The sequence below is a fragment of the Capricornis sumatraensis genome, chromosome 11 (assembly GCF_032405125.1).
Source record: "Capricornis sumatraensis isolate serow.1 chromosome 11, serow.2, whole genome shotgun sequence".
NCBI lineage: Eukaryota > Metazoa > Chordata > Mammalia > Artiodactyla > Bovidae > Capricornis > Capricornis sumatraensis.
Window position 1 is genome coordinate 4278112 of NC_091079.1, and position 24954 is coordinate 4303065.

Here is a 24954-nt window from a genome sequence, read left to right on the forward strand (position 1 = left end):
TGACATGGATCTTTGGGTACTTCTGGAGTCTCCCCAGGGGAGTCAGGCCTCGTCTCGAGTGGGGGCATGCACGTGCGCTTTCCTTCCAGGCTGTAGCAGCAATGTCACGCTTCCCGTGGCGTGAATCAAAGGATCTGTGATTTTCCCTCGAGGCTTTCCCACAGGGCTGTCCCACGTGCCACCGTGGTGTGAGTCGATCCTCGGCGTGAAAGATGAGCCAGTGCAGGGCAAAGAGGTTCCTCTGGAATGGACTGAGACATCTGGGGGACTCTTGGAATGGTGGTACGACCATGGAGTTCCTCTCGCCTTTCCTGTTGAGAGTGCCTCCTCTTGAGATCGATGGGAACGCCGGGAATTCTTTCCCGTTGAAAGCAGGGAAAGGATCCCTCATCTCGAGCTACGAGGGAAAACGGAGCTCCTCTGGATGTGGGCGGGACCATCGTGCTTCCTCTCGAGTGGAGACGGGTATGGCGGTGAACTTCTTGAGTTGCAGCAAGGGTGTGAAAGACCCTTTCGAAGTTCCAGAGGTTAGGTGTCATTAGTCTCCAGACGCCTCATCGGAAATAGGCCTCATCTCGCCTGGAAGGGAGAACTTCCTGGATTTTCTCGAGTTGCGGTAGGTGTTCTCGAGTTACGACGGGGACCTCAGGGACCCGCCCTGGTGGCCTCAGGAGAGGCCAGTCCCCATGCGAGTTGCTAGGGGGCCTCTCGGGATTCCTCTCCCGTCGATACCGGGGCCAAAAACCTTGTGTGGAGTCAGGGCCGGAACCGAGGATTCCTCTCATGGGCTCACATCGATCTTTGGGTACTTCTGGAGTCTCCCCAGGGGAGTCAGGCCTCGTCTCGAGTGGGGGCATGCACGTGCGCTTTCCTTCCAGGCTGTAGCAGCAATGTCACCCTTCCCGTGGCGTGGATCAAAGGATCTGCGGTTTTCCCTCGAGGCTTTCCCTCGAGGCTTTCCCACAGGGCTGTCCCACGTGCCACCGTGGTGTGAGTCCATCCTCGGCGTGAAAGATGAGCCAGTGCAGGGCAAAGACGTTCCTCTGGAATGGACTGAGACACCTGGGGGACTCTTGGAATGGTGGTACGACCATGGAGTTCCTCTCGCGTTTCAGTTGAGAGTGCCTCCTCTTGAGATGCGACGGGAACGCCGGGAATTCTTTCCCGTTGAAAGCAGGGAAAGGATCCCTCATCTCGAGCTACGAGGGGGAAACGGGGCTCCTCTGGATGTGGGCGGGACCATCGTGCTTCCTCTCGAGTGGAGACGGGTATGGCGGTGAACTTCTTGAGTTGCAGCAAGGGTGTAAAAGACCCTTTCGAAGTTCCAGAGGTTAGGTGTCATTAGTCTCCAGACGCCTCATCGGAAATAGGCCTCATCTCGCCTGGAAGGGAGAACTTCCTGGATTTTCTCGAGTTGCGGCAGGTGTTCTCGAGTTACGACGGGGACCTCAGGGACACGCCCTGGTGGCCTCAGGAGAGGCCAGTCTCCATGCGAGTTGCTAGGGGGCCCCTCGGGATTCCTCTCCCGTCGATACCGGGGCCAAAAACCTTGTGTGGAGTCAGGGCCGGAACCGAGGATTCCTCTCAGGGGCTGACATGGATCTTTGGGTACTTCTGGAGTCTCCCCAGAGGAGTCAGGCCTCGTCTCGAGTGGGGGCATGCACGTGCGCTTTCCTTCCAGGCTGTAGCAGCAATGTCACGCTTCCCGTGGCCTGGATCAAAGGATCTGTGTTTTTCCCTCGAGGCTTTCCCTCGAGGCTTTCCCACAGGGCTGTCCCACGTGCCACCGTGGTGTGAGTCGATCCTCGGCGTGAAAGATGAGCCAGTGCAGGGCAAAGAGGTTCCTCTGGAATGGACTGAGACACCTGGGGGACTCTTGGAATGGTGGTACGACCATGGAGTTCCTCTCGCCTTTCAGTTGAGAGTGCCTCCTCTTGAGATGCGACGGGAACGCCGGGAATTCTTTCCCGTTGAAAGCAGGGAAAGGATCCCTCATCTCGAGCTACGAGGGGGAAACGGGGCTCCTCTGGATGTGGGCGGGACCATCGTGCTTCCTCTCGAGTGGAGACGGGTATGGCGGTGAACTTCTTGAGTTGCAGCAAGGTTGTAAAAGACCCTTTCGAAGTTCCAGAGGTTAGGTGTCATTAGTCTCCAGACGCCTCATCGGAAATAGGCCTCATCTCGCCTGGAAGGGAGAACTTCCTGGATTTTCTCGAGTTGCGGCAGGTGTTCTCGAGTTACGACGGGGACCTCAGGGACACGCCCTGGTGGCCTCAGGAGAGGCCAGTCCCCATGCGAGTTGCTAGGGGGCCTCTCGGGATTCCTCTCCCGTCGATACCGGGGCCAAAAACCTTGTGTGGAGTCAGGGCCGGAACCGAGGATTCCTCTCAGGGGCTGACATGGATCATTGGGTACTTCTGGAGTCTCCCCAGGGGAGTCAGGCCTCGTCTCGAGTGGGGGCATGCACGTGCGCTTTCCTTCCAGGCTGTAGCAGCAATGTCACGCTTCCCGTGGCCTGGATCAAAGGATCTGTGGTTTTCCCTCGAGGCTTTCCCTCGAGGCTTTCCCACAGGGCTGTCCCACGTGCCACCGTGGTGTGAGTCGATCCTCGGCGTGAAAGATGAGCCAGTGCAGGGCAAAGAGTTTCCTCTGGAATGGACTGAGACATCTGGGGGACTCTTGGAATGGTGGTCCGACCATGAGTTCCTCTGGCCTTTCCTGTTGAGAGTGCCTCCTCTTGAGATGCGACGGGAACGCCGGGAATTCTTTCCCGTTGAAAGCAGGGAAAGGATCCCTCATCTCGAGCTACGAGGGGGAAACGAGGCTCCTCTGGATGTGGGCGGGACCATCGTGCTTCCTCTCGAGTGGAGACGGGTATGGCGGTGAACTTCTTGAGTTGCAGCAAGGGTGTAAAATACCCTTTCGAAGTTCCAGAGGTTAGGTGTCATTAGTCTCCAGACGCCTCATCGGGTATAGGCCTCATCTCGCCTGGAAGGGAGAACTTCCTGGATTTTCTCGAGTTGCGGCAGGTGTTCTCGAGTTACGACGGGGACCTCAGGGACCCGCCCTGGTGGCCTCAGGAGAGGCCAGTCCCCATGCGAGTTGCTAGGGGGCCTCTAGGGATTCCTCTCCCGTCGATACCGCGGCCAAAAACCTTGTGTGGAGTCAGGGCCGGAACCGAGGATTCCTCTCAGGGGCTGACATGGATCTTTGGGTACTTCTGGAGTCTCCCCAGGGGAGTCAGGCCTCGTCTCGAGTGGGGGCATGCACGTTCGCTTTCCTTCCAGGCTGTAGCAGCAATGTCACGCTTCCCGTGGCGTGGATCAAAGAATCTGTGGTTTTCCATCGAGGCTTTCGCACAGGGCTGTCCCACGTGCCACCGTGGTGTGAGTCGATCCTCGGCGTGAAAGATGAGCCAGTGCAGGGCAAAGAGGTTCCTCTGGAATGGACTGAGACATCTGGGGGACTCTTGGAATGGTGGTACGACCATGGAGTTCCTCTCGCCTTTCAGTTGAGAGTGCCTCCTCTTGAGATGCGACGGGAACGCCGGGAATTCTTTCCCGTTGAAAGCAGGGAAAGGATCCCTCATCTCGAGCTACGAGGGGGAAATGGGGTTCCTCTGGGTGTGGGCGGGACCATCGTGCTTCCTCTCGAGTGGAGACTGGTATGGCGGTGAACTTCTTGAGTTGCAGCAAGGGTGTGAAAGACCCTTTCGAAGTTCCAGAGGTTAGGTGTCATTAGTCTCCAGACGCCTCATCGGAAATAGGCCTCATCTCGCCTGGAAGGGAGAAATTCCTGGATTTTCTCGAGTTGCGGCAGGTGTTCTCGAGTTACGACGGGGACCTCAGGGACCCGCCCTGGTGGCCTCAGGAGAGGCCAGTCCCCATGCGAGTTGCTAGGGGGCCTCTCGGGATTCCTCTCCCGTCGATCCCGGGGCCAAAAACCTTGTGTGCAGTCAGGGCCGGAAACGAGGATTCCTCTCAGAGGCTGACATGGATCTTTGGGTACTTCTGGAGTCTCCCCAGGGCAGTCAGGCCTCGTCTCGAGTGGGGGCATGCACGTGCGCTTTCCTTCCAGGCTGTAGCAGCAATGTCACGCTTCCCGTGGCGTGAATCAAAGGATCTGTGATTTTCCCTCGAGGCTTTCCCACAGGGCTGTCCCACGTGCCACCGTGGTGTGAGTCGATCCTCGGCGTGAAAGATGAGCCAGTGCAGGGCAAAGAGGTTCCTCTGGAATGGACTGAGACATCTGGGGGACTCTTGGAATGGTGGTACGACCATGGAGTTCCTCTCGCCTTTCCTGTTGAGAGTGCCTCCTCTTGAGATCGATGGGAACGCCGGGAATTCTTTCCCGTTGAAAGCAGGGAAAGGATCCCTCATCTCGAGCTACGAGGGGAAACGGAGCTCCTCTGGATGTGGGCGGGACCATCGTGCTTCCTCTCGAGTGGAGACGGGTATGGCGGTGAACTTCTTGAGTTGCAGCAAGGGTGTGAAAGACCCTTTCGAAGTTCCAGAGGTTAGGTGTCATTAGTCTCCAGACGCCTCATCGGAAATAGGCCTCATCTCGCCTGGAAGGGAGAACTTCCTGGATTTTCTCGAGTTGCGGTAGGTGTTCTCGAGTTACGACGGGGACCTCAGGGACCCGCCCTGGTGGCCTCAGGAGAGGTCAGTCCCCATGCGAGTTGCTAGGGGGCCTCTCGGGATTCCTCTCCCGTCGATCCCGGGGCCAAAAACCTTGTGTGCAGTCAGGGCCGGAAACGAGGATTCCTCTCAGAGTCTGACATGGATCTTTGGGTACTTCTGGAGTCTCCCCAGGGGAGTCAGGCCTCGTCTCGAGTGGGGGCATGCACGTGCGCTTTCCTTCCAGGCTGTAGCAGCAATGTCACCCTTCCCGTGGCGTGGATCAAAGGATCTGCGGTTTTCCCTCGAGGCTTTCCCTCGAGGCTTTCCCACAGGGCTGTCCCACGTGCCACCGTGGTGTGAGTCGATCCTCGGCGTGAAAGATGAGCCAGTGCAGGGCAAAGAGGTTCCTCTGGAATGGACTGAGACACCTGGGGGACTCTTGGAATGGTTTTACGACCATGGAGTTCCTCTCGCCTTTCAGTTGAGAGTGCCTCCTCTTGAGATGCGACGGGAACGCCGGGAATTCTTTCCCGTTGAAAGCAGGGAAAGGATCCCTCATCTCGAGCTACGAGGGGGAAACGGGGTTCCTCTGGATGTGGGCGGGACCATCGTGCTTCCTCTCGAGTGGAGACTGGTATGGCGGTGAACTTCTTGAGTTGCAGCAAGGGTGTGAAAGACCCTTTCGAAGTTCCAGAGGTTAGGTGTCATTAGTCTCCAGACGCCTCATCGGAAATAGGCCTCATCTCGCCTGGAAGGGAGAACTTCCTGGATTTTCTCGAGTTGCGGCAGGTGTTCTCGAGTTACGATGGGGACCTCAGGGACCCGCCCTGGTGGCCTCAGGAGAGGTCAGTCCCCATGCGAGTTGCTAGGGGGCCTCTCGGGATTCCTCTCCCGTCGATCCCGGGGCCAAAAACCTTGTGTGCAGTCAGGGCCGGAAACGAGGATTCCTCTCAGAGGATGACATGGATCTTTGGGTACTTCTAGAGTCTCCCCAGGGGAGTCAGGCCTCGTCTCGAGTGGGGGCATGCACGTGCGCTTTCCTTCCAGGCTGTAGCAGCAATGTCACGCTTCCCGTGGCGTGAATCAAAGGATCTGTGATTTTCCCTCGAGGCTTTCCCACAGGGCTGTCCCACGTGCCACCGTGGTGTGAGTCGATCCTCGGCGTGAAAGATGAGACAGTGCAGGGCAAAGAGGTTCCTCTGGAATGGACTGAGACATCTGGGGGACTCTTGGAATGGTGGTACGACCATGGAGTTCCTCTCGCCTTTCCTGTTGAGAGGGCCTCCTCTTGAGATCGATGGGAACGCCGGGAATTCTTTCCCGTTGAAAGCAGGGAAAGGATCCCTCATCTCGAGCTACGAGGGGAAACGGAGCTCCTCTGGATGTGGGCGGGACCATCGTGCTTCCTCTCGAGTGGAGACGGGTATGGCGGTGAACTTCTTGAGTTGCAGCAAGGGTGTGAAAGACCCTTTCGAAGTTCCAGAGGTTAGGTGTCATTAGTCTCCAGACGCCTCATCGGAAATAGGCATCATCTCGCCTGGAAGGGAGAACTTCCTGGATTTTCTCGAGTTGCGGTAGATGTTCTCGAGTTACGACGGGGACCTCAGGGACCCGCCCTGGTGGCCTCAGGAGAGGCCAGTCCCCATGCGAGTTGCTAGGGGGCCTCTCGGGATTCCTCTCCCGTCGATACCGGGGCCAAAAACCTTGTGTGGAGTCAGGGCCGGAACCGAGGATTCCTCTCAGGGGCTGACATGGATCTTTGGGTACTTCTGGAGTCTCCCCAGGGGAGTCAGGCCTCGTCTCGAGTGGGGGCATGCACGTGCGCTTTCCTTCCAGGCTGTAGCAGCAATTTCACGCTTCCCGTGGCCTGGATCAAAGGATCTGTGGTTTTCCCTCGAGGCTTTCCCTCGAGGCTTTCCCACAGGGCTGTCCCACGTGCCACCGTGGTGTGAGTCGATCCTCGGCGTGAAAGATGAGCCAGTGCAGGGCAAAGAGGTTCATCTGGAATGGACTGAGACATCTGGGGGACTCTTGGAATGGTGGTACGACCATGGAGTTCCTCTCGCCTTTCCTGTTGAGAGTGCCTCCTCTTGAGATGCGACGGGAACGCCGGGAATTCTTTCCCGTTGAAAGCAGGGAAAGGATCCCTCATCTCGAGCTACAAGGGGGAAACGGGGCTCCTCTGGATGTGGGCGGGACCATCGTGCTTCCTCTCGATTGGAGACGGGTATGGCGGTGAACTTCTTGAGTTGCAGCAAGGGTGTGAAAGACCCTTTCGAAGTTCCAGAGGTTAGGTGTCATTAGTCTCCAGACGCCTCATCGGAAATAGGCCTCATCTCGCCTGGAAGGGAGAACTTCCTGGATTTTCTCGAGTTGCGGCAGGTGTTCTCGAGTTAAGACGGGGACCTCATGGACCCGCCCTGGTGGCCTCAGGAGAGGCCAGTCCCCATGTGAGTTGCTAGGGGGCCTCTCGGGATTCCTCTCCCGTCGATACCAGGGCCAAAATCCTTGTGTGGAGTCAGGGCCGGAACCGTGGATTCCTCTCAGGGGCTGACATGGATCTTTGGGTACTTGTGGAGTCTCCCCAGGGGAGTCAGGCCTCGTCTCGAGTGGGGGCATGCACGTGCGCTTTCCTTCCAGGCTGTAGCAGCAATGTCACGCTTCCCGTGGCCTGGATCAAAGGATCTGTGGTTTTCCCTCGAGGCTTTCCCTCGAGGCTTTCACACAGGGCTGTCCCACGTGCCACCGTGGTGTGATTCGATCCTCGGCGTGAAAGATGAGCCATTGCAGGGCAAAGAGGTTCCTCTGGAATGGACTGAGACATCTGGGGGACTCTTGGAATGGTGGTACGACCATGGATTTCCTCTCGCCTTTCAGTTGAGAGTGCCTCCTCTTGAGATGCGACGGGAACGCCGGGAATTCTTTCCCGTTGAAAGCAGGGAAAGGATCCCTCATCTCGAGCTACGAGGGGGAAACGGGGTTCCTCTGGATGTGGGCGGGACCATCGTGCTTCCTCTCGAGTGGAGACTGGTATGGCGGTGAACTTCTTGAGTTGCAGCAAGGGTGTGAAAGACCCTTTCGAAGTTCCAGAGGTTAGGTGTCATTAGTCTCCAGACGCCTCATCGGAAATAGGCCTCATCTCGCCTGGAAGGGAGAACTTCCTGGATTTTCTCGAGTTGCGGCAGGTGTTCTCCAGTTACGACGGGGACCTCAGGGACCCGCCCTGGTGGCCTCAGGAGAGGTCAGTCCCCATGCGAGTTGCTAGGGGGCCTCTCGGGATTCCTCTCCCGTCGATCCCGGGGCCAAAAACCTTGTGTGCAGTCAGGGCCGGAAACGAGGATTCCTCTCAGAGGCTGACATGGATCTTTGGGTACTTCTGGAGTCTCCCCAGGGGAGTCAGGCCTCGTCTCGAGTGGGGGCATGAACGTGCGCTTTCCTTCCAGGCTGTAGCAGCAATGTCACGCTTCCCGTGGCGTGGATCAAAGGATCTGAGATTTTCCCTCGAGGCTTTCCCACAGGGCTGTCCCACGTGCCACCTTGGTGTGAGTCGATCCTCGGCGTGAAAGATGAGCCAGTGCAGGGCAAAGAGGTTCCTCTGGAATGGACTGAGACATCTGGGGGACTCTTGGAATGGTGGTACGACCATGGAGTTCCTCTCGCCTTTCCTGTTGAGAGTGCCTCCTCTTGAGATCGATGGGAACGCCGGGAATTCTTTCCCGTTGAAAGCAGGGAAAGGATCCCTCATCTCGAGCTACGAGGGGAAACGGAGCTCCTCTGGATGTGGGCGAGACCATCGTGCTTCCTCTCGAGTGGAGACGGGTATGGCGGTGAACTTCTTGAGTTGCAGCAACGGTGTGAAAGACCCTTTCGAAGTTCCAGAGGTTAGGTGTCATTAGTCTCCAGACGCCTCATCGGAAATAGGCCTCATCTCGCCTGGAAGGGAGAACTTCCTGGATTTTCTCGAGTTGCGGTAGGTGTTCTCGAGTTACGACGGGGACCTCAGGGACCCGCCCTGGTGGCCTCAGGAGAGGTCAGTCCCCATGCGAGTTGCTAGGGGGCCTCTCGGGATTCCTCTCCCGTCGATCCCGGGGCCAAAAACCTTGTGTGCAGTCAGGGCCGGAAACGAGGATTCCTCTCAGAGGCTGACATGGATCTTTGGGTACTTCTGGAGTCTCCCCAGGGGAGTCAGGCCTCGTCTCGAGTGGGGGCATGCACGTGCGCTTTCCTTCCAGGCTGTAGCAGCAATGTCACCCTTCCCGTGGCGTGGATCAAAGGATCTGCGGTTTTCCCTCGAGGCTTTCCCTCGAGGCTTTCCCACAGGGCTGTCCCACGTGCCACCGTGGTGTGAGTCGATCCTCGGCGTGAAAGATGAGCCAGTTCAGGGCAAAGAGGTTCCTCTGGAATGGACTGAGACACCTGGGGGACTCTTGGAATGGTTTTACGACCATGGAGTTCCTCTCGCCTTTCAGTTGAGAGTGCCTCCTCTTGAGATGCGACGGGAACGCCGGGAATTCTTTCCCGTTGAAAGCAGGGAAAGGATCCCTCATCTCGAGCTACGAGGGGGAAACGGGGTTCCTCTGGATGTGGGCGGGACCATCGTGCTTCCTCTCGAGTGGAGACTGGTATGGCGGTGAACTTCTTGAGTTGCAGCAAGGGTGTGAAAGACCCTTTCGAATTTCCAGAGGTTAGGTGTCATTAGTCTCCAGACGCCTCATCGGAAATAGGCCTCATCTCGCCTGGAAGGGAGAAATTCCTGGATTTTCTCGAGTTGCGGCAGGTGTTCTCGAGTTACGACGGGGACCTCAGGGACCCGCCCTGGTGGCCTCAGGAGAGGTCAGTCCCCATGCGAGTTGCTAGGGGGCCTCTCGGGATTCCTCTCCCGTCGATCCCGGGGCCAAAAACCTTGTGTGCAGTCAGGGCCGGAAACGAGGATTCCTCTCAGAGGCTGACATGGATCTTTGGGTACTTCTGGAGTCTCCCCAGGGGAGTCAGGCCTCGTCTCGAGTGGGGGCATGCACGTGCGCTTTCCTTCCAGGCTGTAGCAGCAATGTCACGCTTCCCGTGGCGTGAATCAAAGGATCTGTGATTTTCCCTCGAGGCTTTCCCACAGGGCTGTCCCACGTGCCACCGTGGTGTGAGTCGATCCTCGGCGTGAAAGATGAGCCAGTGCAGGGCAAAGAGGTTCCTCTGGAATGGACTGAGACATCTGGGGGACTCTTGGAATGGTGGTACGACCATGGAGTTCCTCTCGCCTTTCCTGTTGAGAGTGCCTCCTCTTGAGATCGATGGGAACGCCGGGAATTCTTTCCCGTTGAAAGCAGGGAAAGGATCCCTCATCTCGAGCTACGAGGGAAAACGGAGCTCCTCTGGATGTGGGCGGGACCATCGTGCTTCCTCTCGAGTGGAGACGGGTATGGCGGTGAACTTCTTGAGTTGCAGCAAGGGTGTGAAAGACCCTTTCGAAGTTCCAGAGGTTAGGTGTCATTAGTCTCCAGACGCCTCATCGGAAATAGGCCTCATCTCGCCTGGAAGGGAGAACTTCCTGGATTTTCTCGAGTTGCGGTAGGTGTTCTCGAGTTACGACGGGGACCTCAGGGACCCGCCCTGGTGGCCTCAGGAGAGGCCAGTCCCCATGCGAGTTGCTAGGGGGCCTCTCGGGATTCCTCTCCCGTCGATACCGGGGCCAAAAACCTTGTGTGGAGTCAGGGCCGGAACCGAGGATTCCTCTCATGGGCTCACATCGATCTTTGGGTACTTCTGGAGTCTCCCCAGGGGAGTCAGGCCTCGTCTCGAGTGGGGGCATTCACGTGCGCTTTCCTTCCAGGCTGTAGCAGCAATGTCACCCTTCCCGTGGCGTGGATCAAAGGATCTGCGGTTTTCCCTCGAGGCTTTCCCTCGAGGCTTTCCCACAGGGCTGTCCCACGTGCCACCGTGGTGTGAGTCCATCCTCGGCGTGAAAGATGAGCCAGTGCAGGGCAAAGACGTTCCTCTGGAATGGACTGAGACACCTGGGGGACTCTTGGAATGGTGGTACGACCATGGAGTTCCTCTCGCGTTTCAGTTGAGAGTGCCTCCTCTTGAGATGCGACGGGAACGCCGGGAATTCTTTCCCGTTGAAAGCAGGGAAAGGATCCCTCATCTCGAGCTACGAGGGGGAAACGGGGCTCCTCTGGATGTGGGCGGGACCATCGTGCTTCCTCTCGAGTGGAGACGGGTATGGCGGTGAACTTCTTGAGTTGCAGCAAGGGTGTAAAAGACCCTTTCGAAGTTCCAGAGGTTAGGTGTCATTAGTCTCCAGACGCCTCATCGGAAATAGGCCTCATCTCGCCTGGAAGGGAGAACTTCCTGGATTTTCTCGAGTTGCGGCAGGTGTTCTCGAGTTACGACGGGGACCTCAGGGACACGCCCTGGTGGCCTCAGGAGAGGCCAGTCTCCATGCGAGTTGCTAGGGGGCCCCTCGGGATTCCTCTCCCGTCGATACCGGGGCCAAAAACCTTGTGTGGAGTCAGGGCCGGAACCGAGGATTCCTCTCAGGGGCTGACATGGATCTTTGGGTACTTCTGGAGTCTCCCCAGAGGAGTCAGGCCTCGTCTCGAGTGGGGGCATGCACGTGCGCTTTCCTTCCAGGCTGTAGCAGCAATGTCACGCTTCCCGTGGCCTGGATCAAAGGATCTGTGTTTTTCCCTCGAGGCTTTCCCTCGAGGCTTTCCCACAGGGCTGTCCCACGTGCCACCGTGGTGTGAGTCGATCCTCGGCGTGAAAGATGAGCCAGTGCAGGGCAAAGAGGTTCCTCTGGAATGGACTGAGACACCTGGGGGACTCTTGGAATGGTGGTACGACCATGGAGTTCCTCTCGCCATTCAGTTGAGAGTGCCTCCTCTTGAGATGCGACGGGAACGCCGGGAATTCTTTCCCGTTGAAAGCAGGGAAAGGATCCCTCATCTCGAGCTACGAGGGGGAAACGGGGTTCCTCTGGATGTGGGCGGGACCATCGTGCTTCCTCTCGAGTGGAGACTGGTATGGCGGTGAACTTCTTGAGTTGCAGCAAGGGTGTGAAAGACCCTTTCGAAGTTCCAGAGGTTAGGTGTCATTAGTCTCCAGACGCCTCATCGGAAATAGGCCTCATCTCGCCTGGAAGGGAGAAATTCCTGGATTTTCTCGAGTTGCGGCAGGTGTTCTCGAGTTACGATGGGGACCTCAGGGACCCGCCCTGGTGGCCTCAGGAGAGGTCAGTCCCCATGCGAGTTGCTAGGGGGCCTCTCGGGATTCCTCTCCCGTCGATCCCGGGGCCAAAAACCTTGTGTGCAGTCAGGGCCGGAAACGAGGATTCCTCTCAGAGGATGACATGGATCTTTGGGTACTTCTAGAGTCTCCCCAGGGGAGTCAGGCCTCGTCTCGAGTGGGGGCATGCACGTGCGCTTTCCTTCCAGGCTGTAGCAGCAATGTCACGCTTCCCGTGGCGTGAATCAAAGGATCTGTGATTTTCCCTCGAGGCTTTCCCACAGGGCTGTCCCACGTGCCACCGTGGTGTGAGTCGATCCTCGGCGTGAAAGATGAGCCAGTGCAGGGCAAAGAGGTTCCTCTGGAATGGACTGAGACATCTGGGGGACTCTTGGAATGGTGGTACGACCATGGAGTTCCTCTCGCCTTTCCTGTTGAGAGGGCCTCCTCTTGAGATCGATGGGAACGCCGGGAATTCTTTCCCGTTGAAAGCAGGGAAAGGATCCCTCATCTCGAGCTACGAGGGGAAACGGAGCTCCTCTGGATGTGGGCGGGACCATCGTGCTTCCTCTCGAGTGGAGACGGGTATGGCGGTGAACTTCTTGAGTTGCAGCAAGGGTGTGAAAGACCCTTTCGAAGTTCCAGAGGTTAGGTGTCATTAGTCTCCAGACGCCTCATCGGAAATAGGCCTCATCTCGCCTGGAAGGGAGAACTTCCTGGATTTTCTCGAGTTGCGGTAGATGTTCTCGAGTTACGACGGGGACCTCAGGGACCCGCCCTGGTGGCCTCAGGAGAGGCCAGTCCCCATGCGAGTTGCTAGGGGGCCTCTCGGGATTCCTCTCCCGTCGATACCGGGGCCAAAAACCTTGTGTGGAGTCAGGGCCGGAACCGAGGATTCCTCTCAGGGGCTGACATGGATCTTTGGGTACTTCTGGAGTCTCCCCAGGGGAGTCAGGCCTCGTCTCGAGTGGGGGCATGCACGTGCGCTTTCCTTCCAGGCTGTAGCAGCAATTTCACGCTTCCCGTGGCCTGGATCAAAGGATCTGTGGTTTTCCCTCGAGGCTTTCCCTCGAGGCTTTCCCACAGGGCTGTCCCACGTGCCACCGTGGTGTGAGTCGATCCTCGGCGTGAAAGATGAGCCAGTGCAGGGCAAAGAGGTTCATCTGGAATGGACTGAGACATCTGGGGGACTCTTGGAATGGTGGTACGACCATGGAGTTCCTCTCGCCTTTCCTGTTGAGAGTGCCTCCTCTTGAGATGCGACGGGAACGCCGGGAATTCTTTCCCGTTGAAAGCAGGGAAAGGATCCCTCATCTCGAGCTACAAGGGGGAAACGGGGCTCCTCTGGATGTGGGCGGGACCATCGTGCTTCCTCTCGATTGGAGACGGGTATGGCGGTGAACTTCTTGAGTTGCAGCAAGGGTGTGAAAGACCCTTTCGAAGTTCCAGAGGTTAGGTGTCATTAGTCTCCAGACGCCTCATCGGAAATAGGCCTCATCTCGCCTGGAAGGGAGAACTTCCTGGATTTTCTCGAGTTGCGGCAGGTGTTCTCGAGTTAAGACGGGGACCTCATGGACCCGCCCTGGTGGCCTCAGGAGAGGCCAGTCCCCATGTGAGTTGCTAGGGGGCCTCTCGGGATTCCTCTCCCGTCGATACCAGGGCCAAAATCCTTGTGTGGAGTCAGGGCCGGAACCGTGGATTCCTCTCAGGGGCTGACATGGATCTTTGGGTACTTGTGGAGTCTCCCCAGGGGAGTCAGGCCTCGTCTCGAGTGGGGGCATGCACGTGCGCTTTCCTTCCAGGCTGTAGCAGCAATGTCACGCTTCCCGTGGCCTGGATCAAAGGATCTGTGGTTTTCCCTCGAGGCTTTCCCTCGAGGCTTTCACACAGGGCTGTCCCACGTGCCACCGTGGTGTGATTCGATCCTCGGCGTGAAAGATGAGCCATTGCAGGGCAAAGAGGTTCCTCTGGAATGGACTGAGACATCTGGGGGACTCTTGGAATGGTGGTACGACCATGGAGTTCCTCTCGCCTTTCAGTTGAGAGTGCCTCCTCTTGAGATGCGACGGGAACGCCGGGAATTCTTTCCCGTTGAAAGCAGGGAAAGGATCCCTCATCTCGAGCTACGAGGGGGAAACGGGGTTCCTCTGGATGTGGGCGGGACCATCGTGCTTCCTCTCGAGTGGAGACTGGTATGGCGGTGAACTTCTTGAGTTGCAGCAAGGGTGTGAAAGACCCTTTCGAAGTTCCAGAGGTTAGGTGTCATTAGTCTCCAGACGCCTCATCGGAAATAGGCCTCATCTCGCCTGGAAGGGAGAACTTCCTGGATTTTCTCGAGTTGCGGCAGGTGTTCTCCAGTTACGACGGGGACCTCAGGGACCCGCCCTGGTGGCCTCAGGAGAGGTCAGTCCCCATGCGAGTTGCTAGGGGGCCTCTCGGGATTCCTCTCCCGTCGATCCCGGGGCCAAAAACCTTGTGTGCAGTCAGGGCCGGAAACGAGGATTCCTCTCAGAGGCTGACATGGATCTTTGGGTACTTCTGGAGTCTCCCCAGGGGAGTCAGGCCTCGTCTCGAGTGGGGGCATGAACGTGCGCTTTCCTTCCAGGCTGTAGCAGCAATGTCACGCTTCCCGTGGCGTGGATCAAAGGATCTGAGATTTTCCCTCGAGGCTTTCCCACAGGGCTGTCCCACGTGCCACCTTGGTGTGAGTCGATCCTCGGCGTGAAAGATGAGCCAGTGCAGGGCAAAGAGGTTCCTCTGGAATGGACTGAGACATCTGGGGGACTCTTGGAATGGTGGTACGACCATGGAGTTCCTCTCGCCTTTCCTGTTGAGAGTGCCTCCTCTTGAGATCGATGGGAACGCCGGGAATTCTTTCCCGTTGAAAGCAGGGAAAGGATCCCTCATCTCGAGCTACGAGGGGAAACGGAGCTCCTCTGGATGTGGGCGAGACCATCGTGCTTCCTCTCGAGTGGAGACGGGTATGGCGGTGAACTTCTTGAGTTGCAGCAAGGGTGTGAAAGACCCTTTCGAAGTTCCAGAGGTTAGGTGTCATTAGTCTCCAGACGCCTCATCGGAAATAGGCCTCATCTCGCCTGGAAGGGAGAACTTCCTGGATTTTCTCGAGTTGCGGTAGGTGTTCTCGAGTTACGACGGGGACCTCAGGGACCCGCCCTGGTGGCCTCAGGAGAGGCCAGTCCACATGCGAGTTGCTAGGGGGCCTCTCGGGATTCCTCTCCCGTCGATACCGGGGCCAAAAACCTTGTGTGGAGTCAGGGCCGGAACCGAGGATTCCTCTCATGGGCTCACATCGATCTTTGGGTACTTCTGGAGTCTCCCCAGGGGAGTCAGGCCTCGTCTCGAGTGGGGGCATGCACGTGCGCTTTCCTTCCAGGCTGTAGCAGCAATGTCACCCTTCCCGTGGCGTGAATCAAAGGATCTGCGGTTTTCCCTCGAGGCTTTCCCTCGAGGCTTTCCCACAGGGCTGTCCCACGTGCCACCGTGGTGTGAGTCGATCCTCGGCGTGAAAGATGAGCCAGTGCAGGGCAAAGACGTTCCTCTGGAATGGACTGAGACACCTGGGGGACTCTTGGAATGGTGGTACGACCATGGAGTTCCTCTCGCCTTTCAGTTGAGAGTGCCTCCTCTTGAGATGCGACGGGAACGCCGGGAATTCTTTCCCGTTGAAAGCAGGGAAAGGATCCCTCATCTCGAGCTACGAGGGGGAAACGGGGCTCCTCTGGATGTGGGCGGGACCATCGTGCTTCCTCTCGAGTGGAGACGGGTATGGCGGTGAACTTCTTGAGTTGCAGCAAGGGTGTAAAAAACCCTTTCGAAGTTCCAGAGGTTAGGTGTCATTAGTCTCCAGACGCCTCATCGGAAATAGGCCTCATCTCGCCTGGAAGGGAGAACTTCCTGGATTTTCTCGAGTTGCGGCAGGTGTTCTCGAGTTACGACGGGGAACTCAGGGACACGCCCTGGTGGCCTCAGGAGAGGCCAGTCCCCATGCGAGTTGCTAGGGGGCCTCTCGGGATTCCTCTCCCGTCGATACCGGGGCCAAAAACCTTGTGTGAAGTCAGGGCCGGAACCGAGGATACCTCTCAGGGGCTGACATGGATCTTTGGGTACTTCTGGAGTCTCCCCAGGGGAGTCAGGCCTCGTCTCGAGTGGGGGCATGCACGTGCGCTTTCCTTCCAGGCTGTAGCAGCAATGTCACGATTTCCGTCGCGTGGTTCAAAGGATCTGTGGTTTTCCCTCGAGGCTTTCCCTCGAGGCTTTCCCACAGGGCTATCCCACGTGCCACCGTGGTGTGAGTCGATCCTCGGCGTGAAAGATGAGCCAGTGCAGGGCAAAGAGGTTCCTCTGGAATGGACTGAGACATCTGGGGGACTCTTGGAATGGTGGTACGACCATGGAGTTCCTCTCGCCTTTCCTGTTGAGAGTGCCTCCTCTTGAGATGCGACGGGAACGCCGGGAATTCTTTCCCGTTGAAAGCAGGGAAAGGATCCCTCATCTCGAGCTACGAGGGGGAAACGGGTTTACTCTGGATGTGGGCGGGACCATCGTGCTTCCTCTCGAGTGGAGACTGGTATGGCGGTGAACTTCTTGAGTTGCAGCAAGGGTGTGAAAGACCCTTTCGAAGTTCCATAGGTTAGGTGTCATTAGTCTCCAGACGCCTCATCGGAAATAGGCCTCATCTCGCCTGGAAGGGAGAACTTCCTGGATTTTCTCGAGTTGCGGCAGGTGTTCTCGAGTTACGATGGGGACCTCAGGGACCCGCCCTGGTGGCCTCAGGAGAGGTCAGTCCCCATGCGAGTTGCTAGGGGGCCTCTCGGGATTCCTCTCCCGTCGATCCCGGGGCCAAAAACCTTGTGTGCAGTCAGGGCTGGAAACGAGAATTCCTCTCAGAGTCTGACATGGATCTTTGGGTACTTCTGGAGTCTCCCCAGGGGAGTCAGGCCTCGTCTCGAGTGGGGGCATGCACGTGCGCTTTCCTTCCAGGCTGTAGCAGCAATGTCACACTTCCCGTGGCGTGAATCAAAGGATCTGTGATTTTCCCTCGAGGCTTTCCCACAGGGCTGTCCCACGTGCCACCGTGGTGTGAGTCGATCCTCGGCGTGAAAGATGAGCCAGTGCAGGGCAAAGAGGTTCCTCTGGAATGGACTGAGACATCTGGGGGACTCTTGGAATGGTGGTACGACCATGGAGTTCCTCTCGCCTTTCCTGTTGAGAGTGCCTCCTCTTGAGATCGATGGGAACGCCGGGAATTCTTTCCCGTTGAAAGCAGGGAAAGGATCCCTCATCTCGAGCTACGAGGGGAAACGGACTCCTCTGGATGTGGGCGGGACCATCGTGCTTCCTCTCGAGTGGAGACGGGTATGGCGGTGAACTTCTTGAGTTGCAGCAAGGGTGTGAAAGACCCTTTCGAAGTTCCAGAGGTTAGGTGTCATTAGTCTCCAGACGCCTCATCGGAAATAGTCCTCATCTCGCCTGGAAGGGAGAACTTCCTGGATATTCTCGAGTTGCGGTAGGTGTTCTCGAGTTACGACGGGGACCTCAGGGACCCGCCCTGGTGGCCTCAGGAGAGGCCAGTCCCCATGCGAGTTGCTAGGGGGCCTCTCGGGATTCCTCTCCCGTCGATACCGGGGCCAAAAACCTTGTGTGGAGTCAGGGCCGGAACCGAGGATTCCTCTCATGGGCTCACATCGATCTTTGGGTACTTCTGGAGTCTCCCCAGGGGAGTCAGGCCTCGTCTCGAGTGGGGGCATGCACGTGCGCTTTCCTTCCAGGCTGTAGCAGCAATGTCACCCTTCCCGTGGCGTGGATCAAAGGATCTGTGGTTTTCCCTCGAGGCTTTCCCTCGAGGCTTTCCCACAGGGCTGTCCCACGTGCCACCGTGGTGTGAGTCGATCCTCGGCGTGAAAGATGAGCCAGTGCAGGGCAAAGAGGTTCCTCTGGAATGGACTGAGATACCTGGGGGACTCTTGGAATGGTGGTGCGACCATGGAGTTCCTCTCGCCTTTCAGTTGAGAGTGCCTCATCTTGAGATGCGACGGGAACGCCGGGAATTCTTTCCCGTTGAAAGCAGGGAAAGGATCCCTCATCTCGAGCTCCGAGGGGGAAACGGGGCTCCTCTGGATGTGGGCGGGACCATCGTGCTTCCTCTCGAGTGGAGACGGGTATGGCGGTGAACTTCTTGAGTTGCAGCAAGGGTGTAAAAGACCCTTTCGAAGTTCCAGAGGTTAGGTGTCATTAGTCTCCAGACGCCTCATCGGAAATAGGCCTCATCTCGCCTGGAAGGGAGAAATTCCTGGATTTTCTCGAGTTGCGGCAGGTGTTCTCGAGTTACGACGGGGACCTCAGGGACCCGCCCTGGCGGCCTCAGGAAAGGTCAGTCCCCATGCGAGTTGCTAGGGGGCCTCTCGGGATTCCTCTCCCGTCGATCCCGGGGCCAAAAACCTTGTGTGCAGTCAGGGCCGGAAACGAGGATTCCTCTCAGAGGCTGACATGGATCTTTGGGTACTTCTGGAGTCTCCCCAGGGGAGTCAGGCCTCGTCTCGAGTGGGGGCATGCACGTGCGCTTTCCTTCCAGGCTGTAGCAGCAATGTCACGCTTCCCGTGGCGTGGATCAAAGGATCTGTGATTTTCCCTCGAGACTTTCCCACAGGGCTGTCCCACGTGCCACCGTGGTGTGAGTCGACCCTCGGCGTGAAAGATGAGCCAGTGCAGGTCAAAGAGCTTCCTCTGGAATGGACTGTGATATCTGGGGGACTCTTGGAATGGTGGTATGACCAAGGAGTTACTCTCGCCTTTCCTGTTGAGAGTGCCTCCTCTTGAGATGCGACGGGAACGCCGGGAATTCTTTCCCGTTGAAAGCAGGGAAAGGATCCCTCATCTCGAGCTACGAGGGGGAAACGGGGCTCCTCTGGATGTGGGCGGGACCATCGTGCTTCCTCTCGAGTGGAGACGGGTATGGCGGTGAACTTCTTGAGTTGCAGCAAGGGTGTGAAAGACCCTTTCGAAGTTCCAGAGGTTAGGTGTCATTAGTCTCCAGACGCCTCATCGGAAATAGGCCTTATCTCGCCTGGAAGGGAGAACTTCCTGGATTTTCTCGAGTTGCGGCAGGTGTTCTCGAGTTACGACGGGGACCTCAGGGACCCGCCCTGGTGGCCTCAGGAGAGGCCAGTCCCCATGCGAGTTGCTAGGGGGCCTCTCGGGATTCCTCTCCCGTCGATCCCGGGGCCAAAAACCTTGTGTGGAGTCAGGGCCGGAAACGAGGATTCCTCTCAGGGGCTGACATGGATCTTTGGGTACGTCTGGAGTCTCCCCAGGGGAGTCAGGCCTCGTCTCGAGTGGGGGCATGCACGTGCGCTTTCCTTCCAGGCTGTAGCAGCAATGTCACGCTTCCCGTGGCGTGGATCAAAGGATCTGTGATTTTCCCTCGAGGCTTTCCCACAGGGCTGTCTCACGTGCCACCGTGGTATGAGTCGATCTTCGGCGTGAAAGATGAGACAGTGCAGGGCAAAGAGGTTCCTCTGGAATGGACTGAGGCATCTGGGGGACTCTTGGAATGGTGGTACGACCATGGAGTTCCTCTCGCCTTTCCTGTTGAGATTGCCTCCTCTTGAGATGCGACGGGAACGCCGGGAATACTTTCCCGTTGAAAGCAGGGAAAGGATCCCTCATCTCGAGCTACGAGGGGGAAACGGGGTTCCTCTGGATGTGGGCGGGACCATCGTGCTTCCTCTCGAGTGGAGACGGGTATGGCGGTGAACTTCTTGAGTTGCAGCAAGGGTGTGAAAGACCCTTTCGAAGTTCCAGAGGTTAGGTGTCATTAGTCTCCAGACGCCTCATCGGAAATAGGCCTCATCTCGCCTGGAAGGGAGAACTTCCTGGATTTTCTCGAGTTGCGGCAGGTGTTCTCGAGTTACGACGGGGACCTCAGGGACCCGCCCTGGTGGCCTCAGGAGAGGCCAGTCCCCATGCGAGTTGCTAGGGGGCCTCTTGGGATTCCTCTCCCGTCGATACCGGGGCCAAAAACCTTGTGTGGAGTCAGGGCCGGAACCGAGGATTCCTCTCAGGGGCTGACATGGATCTTTGGGTACTTCTGGAGTCTCCCCAGGGGAGTCAGGCCACGTCTCGAGTGGGGGCATGCACGTGCGCTTTCCTTCCAGGCTGTAGCAGCAATGTCACGCTTCCCGTCGCTTGGATCAAAGATCTGTGCTTTTCCCTCGAGGCTTTCCCTCGAGGCTTTCCCACAGGGCTGTCCCACGTGCCACCGTGGTGTGAGTCGATCCTCGGCGTGAAAGATGAGCCAGTGCAGGGCAAAGAGCTTCCTCTGGAATGGACTGAGACATCTGGGGGACTCTTGGAATGGTGGTACGACCAAGGAGTTCCTCTCGCCTTTCCTGTTGAGAGTGGCTCCTCTTGAGATGCGACGGGAACGCCGGGAATTCTTTCACGTTGAAAGCAGGGAAAGGATCCCTCATCTCGAGCTACGAGGGGGAAACGGGGCTCCGCTGGATGTGGGCGGGACCATCGTGCTTCCTCTCGAGTGGAGACGGGTATGGCGGTGAACTTCTTGAGTTGCAGCAAGGGTGTGAAAGACCCTTTCGAAGTTCCAGAGGTTAGGTGTCATTAGTCTCCAGACGCATCATCGGAAATAGGCCTCATCTCGCCTGGAAGGGAGAAATTCCTGGATTTTCTCCAGTTGCGGAAGCTGTTCTCGAGTTACGACGGGGACCTCAGGGACCCGCCCTGGTGGCCTCAGGAGAGGCCAGTCCCCATGCGAGTTGCTAGGGGGCCTCTCGGGATTCCTCTCCTCTCGATACCGGGGCCAAAAACCTTGTGTGGAGTCAGGGCCGGAACGGAGGATTCCTCTCAGGGGCTGACATGAATCTTTGGGTACTTCTGGAGTCTCCCCAGGGGATTCAGGCCTCGTCTCGAGTGGGGGCATGCACGTGCTCTTTCCTTACAGGCTGTAGCAGCAATGTCACGCTTCCCGTCGCGTGGAACAAAGGATCTGCGGTTTTCCCTCGAGGCTTTCCCTCGAGGCTTTCCCACAGGGCTGTCCCACGTGCCACCGTGGTGTGAGTCGATCCTCGGCGTGAAAGATGAGCCAGTGCAGGGCAAAGAGGTTCCTCTGGAATGGACTGAGACATCTGGGGGACTCTTGGAATGGTGGTACGACCATGGAGTTCCTCTCGTCTTTCCTGTTGAGAGTGCCTCCTCTTGAGATGCGACGGGAACGCCGGGAATTCTTTCCCGTTGAAAGCAGGGAAAGGATCCCTCATCTCGAGCTACGAGGGGGAAACGGGTTTACTCTGGATGTGGGCGGGACCATCGTGCTTCCTCTCGAGTGGAGACTGGTATGGCGGTGAACTTCTTGAGTTGCAGCAAGGGTGTGAAAGACCCTTTCGAAGTTCCAGAGGTTAGGTGTCATTAGTCTCCAGACGCCTCATCGGAAATAGGCCTCATCTCGCCTGGAAGTGAGAAATTCCTGGATTTTCTCGAGTTGCGGCAGGTGTTCTCGAGTTACGATGGGGACCTCAGGGACCCGCCCTGGTGGCCTCAGGAGAGGTCAGTCCCCATGCGAGTTGCTAGGGGGCCTCTCGGGATTCCTCTCCCGTCGATCCCGGGGCCAAAAACCTTGTGTGCAGTCAGGGCTGGAAACGAGGATTCCTCTCAGAGGCTGACATGGATCTTTGGGTACTTCTGGAGTCTCCCCAGGGGAGTCAGGCCTCGTCTCGAGTGGGGGCATGCACGTGCGCTTTCCTTCCAGGCTGGAGCAGCAATGTCACGCTTCCCGTGGCGTGAATCAAAGGATCTGTGATTTTCCCTCGAGGCTTTCCCACAGGGCTGTCCCACGTGCCACCGTGGTGTGAGTCGATCCTCGGCGTGAAAGATGAGCCAGTGCAGGGCAAAGAGGTTCCTCTGGAATGGATTGAGACATCTGGGGGACTCTTGGAATGGTGGTACGACCATGGAGATCCTCTCGCCTTTCCTGTTGAGAGTGCCTCCTCTTGAGATCGATGGGAACGCCGGGAATTCTTTCCCGTTGAAAGCAGGGAAAGGATCCCTCATCTCGAGCTACGAGGGGAAACGGAGCTCCTCTGGATGTGGGCGGGAGCATCGTGCTTCCTCTCGAGTGGAGACGGGTATGGCGGTGAACTTCTTGAGTTGCAGCAAGGGTGTGAAAGACCCTTTCGAAGTTCCAGAGGTTAGGTGTCATTAGTCTCCAGACGCCTCATCGGAAATAGGCCTCATCTCGCCTGGAAGGGAGAACTTCCTGGATATTCTCGAGTTGCGGTAGGTGTTCTCGAGTTACGACGGGGACCTCAGGGACCCGCCCTGGTGGCCTCAGGAGAGGCCAGTCCCCATGCGAGTTGCTAGGGGGCCTCTCGGGATTCCTCTCCCGTCGATACCGGGGCCAAAAACCTTGTGTGGAGTCAGGGCCGGAACCGAGGATTCCTCTCATGGGCTCACATCGATCTTTGGGTACTTCTGGAGTCTCCCCAGGGGAGTCAGGCCTCGTCTCGAGTGGGGGCATGCACGTTCGCTTTCCTTCCAGGCTGTAGCAGCAATGTCACCCTTCCCGTGGCGTGGATCAAAGGATCTGTGGTTTTCCCTCGAGGCTTTCCCTCCAGGCTTTCCCACAGGGCTGTCCCACGTGCCACCGTGGTGTGAGTCGATCCTCGGCGTGAAAGATGAGCCAGTGCAGGGCAAAGAGGTTCCTCTGGAATGGACTGAGACATCTGGGGGACTCTTGGAATGGTGGTACGACCATGGAGATCCTCTCGCCTTTCCTGTTGAGAGTGCCTCCTCTTGAGATCGATGGGAACGCCGGGAATTCTTTCCCGTTGAAAGCAGGGAAAGGATCCCTCATCTCGAGCTACGAGGGGAAACGGACCTCTCTGGATGTGGGCGGGACTATCGTAGTTCCTCTCGAGTGGAGACGGGTATGGCGGTGAACTTCTTGAGTTGCAGCAAGGGTGTGAAAGACCCTTTCGAAGTTCCAGAGGTTAGGTGTCATTAGTCTCCAGACGCCTCATCGGAAATAGGCCTCATCTCGCCTGGAAGGGAGAACTTCCTGGATATTCTCGAGTTGCGGTAGGTGTTCTCGAGTTACGACGGGGACCTCAGGGACCCGCCCTGGTGGCCTCAGGAGAGGCCAGTCCCCATGCGAGTTGCTAGGGGGCCTCTCGGGATTCCTCTCCCGTCGATACCGGGGCCAAAAACCTTGTGTGGAGTCAGGGCCGGAACCGAGGATTCCTCTCATGGGCTCACATCGATCTTTGGGTACTTCTGGAGTCTCCCCAGGGGAGTCAGGCCTCGTCTCGAGTGGGGGCATGCACGTTCGCTTTCCTTCCAGGCTGTAGCAGCAATGTCACCCTTCCCGTGGCGTGGATCAAAGGATCTGTGGTTTTCCCTCGAGGCTTTCCCTCGAGGCTTTCCCACAGGGCTGTCCCACGTGCCACCGTGGTGTGAGTCGATCCTCGGCGTGAAAGATGAGCCAGTGCAGGGCAAAGAGGTTCCTCTGGAATGGACTGAGACACCTGGGGGACTCTTGGAATGGTGGTGCGACCATGGAGTTCCTCTCGCCTTTCAGTAGAGAGTGCCTCATCTTGAGATGCGACGGGAACGCCGGGAATTCTTTCCCGTTGAAAGCAGGGAAAGGATCCCTCATCTCGAGCTACGAGGGGGAAACGGGGCTCCTCTGGATGTGGGCGGGACCATCGTGCTTCCTCTCGAGTGGAGACGGGTATGGCGGTGAACTTCTTGAGTTGCAGCAAGGGTGTGAAAGACCCTTTCGAAGTTCCAGAGGTTAGGTGTCATTAGTCTCCAGACGCCTCATCGGAAATAGGCCTCATCTCGCCTGGAAGGGAGAACTTCCTGGATTTTCTCGAGTTGGGGCAGGTGTTCTCGAGTTACGACGGGGACCTCAGGGACACGCCCTGGTGGCCTCAGGAGAGGCCAGTCCCCATGCGAGTTGCTAGGGGGCCTCTCGGGATTCCTCTCCCGTCGATACCGGGGCCAAAAACCTTGTGTGGAGTCAGGGCCGGAACCGAGGATTCCTCTCAGGGGCTGACATGGATCTTTGGGTACTTCTGGAGTCTCCCTAGGGGAGTCAGGCCTCGTCTCGAGTGGGGGCATGCACGTGCGCTTTCCTTCCAGGCTGTAGCAGCAATGTCACGCTTCCCGTGGCCTGGATCAAAGGATCTGTGGTTTTCCCTCGAGGCTTTCCCTCAAGGCTTTCCCACAGGGCTGTCCCACGTGCCACCGTGGTGTGAGTCGATCCTCGGCGTGAAAGATGAGCCAGTGCAAGGCAAAGAGGTTCCTCTGGAATGGACTGAGACATCTGGGGGACTCTTGGAATGGTGGTACGACCATGGAGTTCCTCTCGCCTTTCCTGTTGAGAGTGCCTCCTCTTGAGATGCGACGGGAACGCCGGGAATTCTTTCCCGTTGAAAGCAGGGAAAGGATCCCTCATCTCGAGCTACGAGGGGGAAACGGGGCTCCTCTGGATGTGGGCGGGACCATCGTGCTTCCTCTCGAGTGGAGACGGGTATGGCGGTGAACTTCTTGAGTTGCAGCAAGGGTGTGAAAGACCCTTTCGAAGTTCCAGAGTTTAGGTGTCATTAGTCTCCAGACACCTCATCGGAAATAGGCCTTATCTCGCCTGGAAGGGAGAAATTCCTGGATTTTCTCGAGTTGCGGCAGGTGTTCTCGAGTTACGACGGGGACCTCAGGGACCCGCCCTGGTGGCCTCAGGAGAGGCCAGTCCCCATGCGAGTTGCTAGGGGGCCTCTCGGGATTCCTCTCCCGTCGATCCCGGGGCCAAAAACCTTGTGTGGATTCAGGGCCGGAAACGAGGATTCCTCTCAGGGGCTGACATGGATCTTTGGGTACTTCTGGAGTCTCCCCAGGGGAGTCAGGCCTCGTCTCGAGTGGGGGCATGCACGTGCGCTTTCCTTCCAGGCTGTAGCAGCAATGTCACGCTTCCCGTGGCGTGGATCAAAGGATCTGTGATTTTCCCTCGAGGCTTTCCCACAGGGCTGTCTCACGTGCCACCGTGGTATGAGTCGATCTTCGGCGTGAAAGATGAGACAGT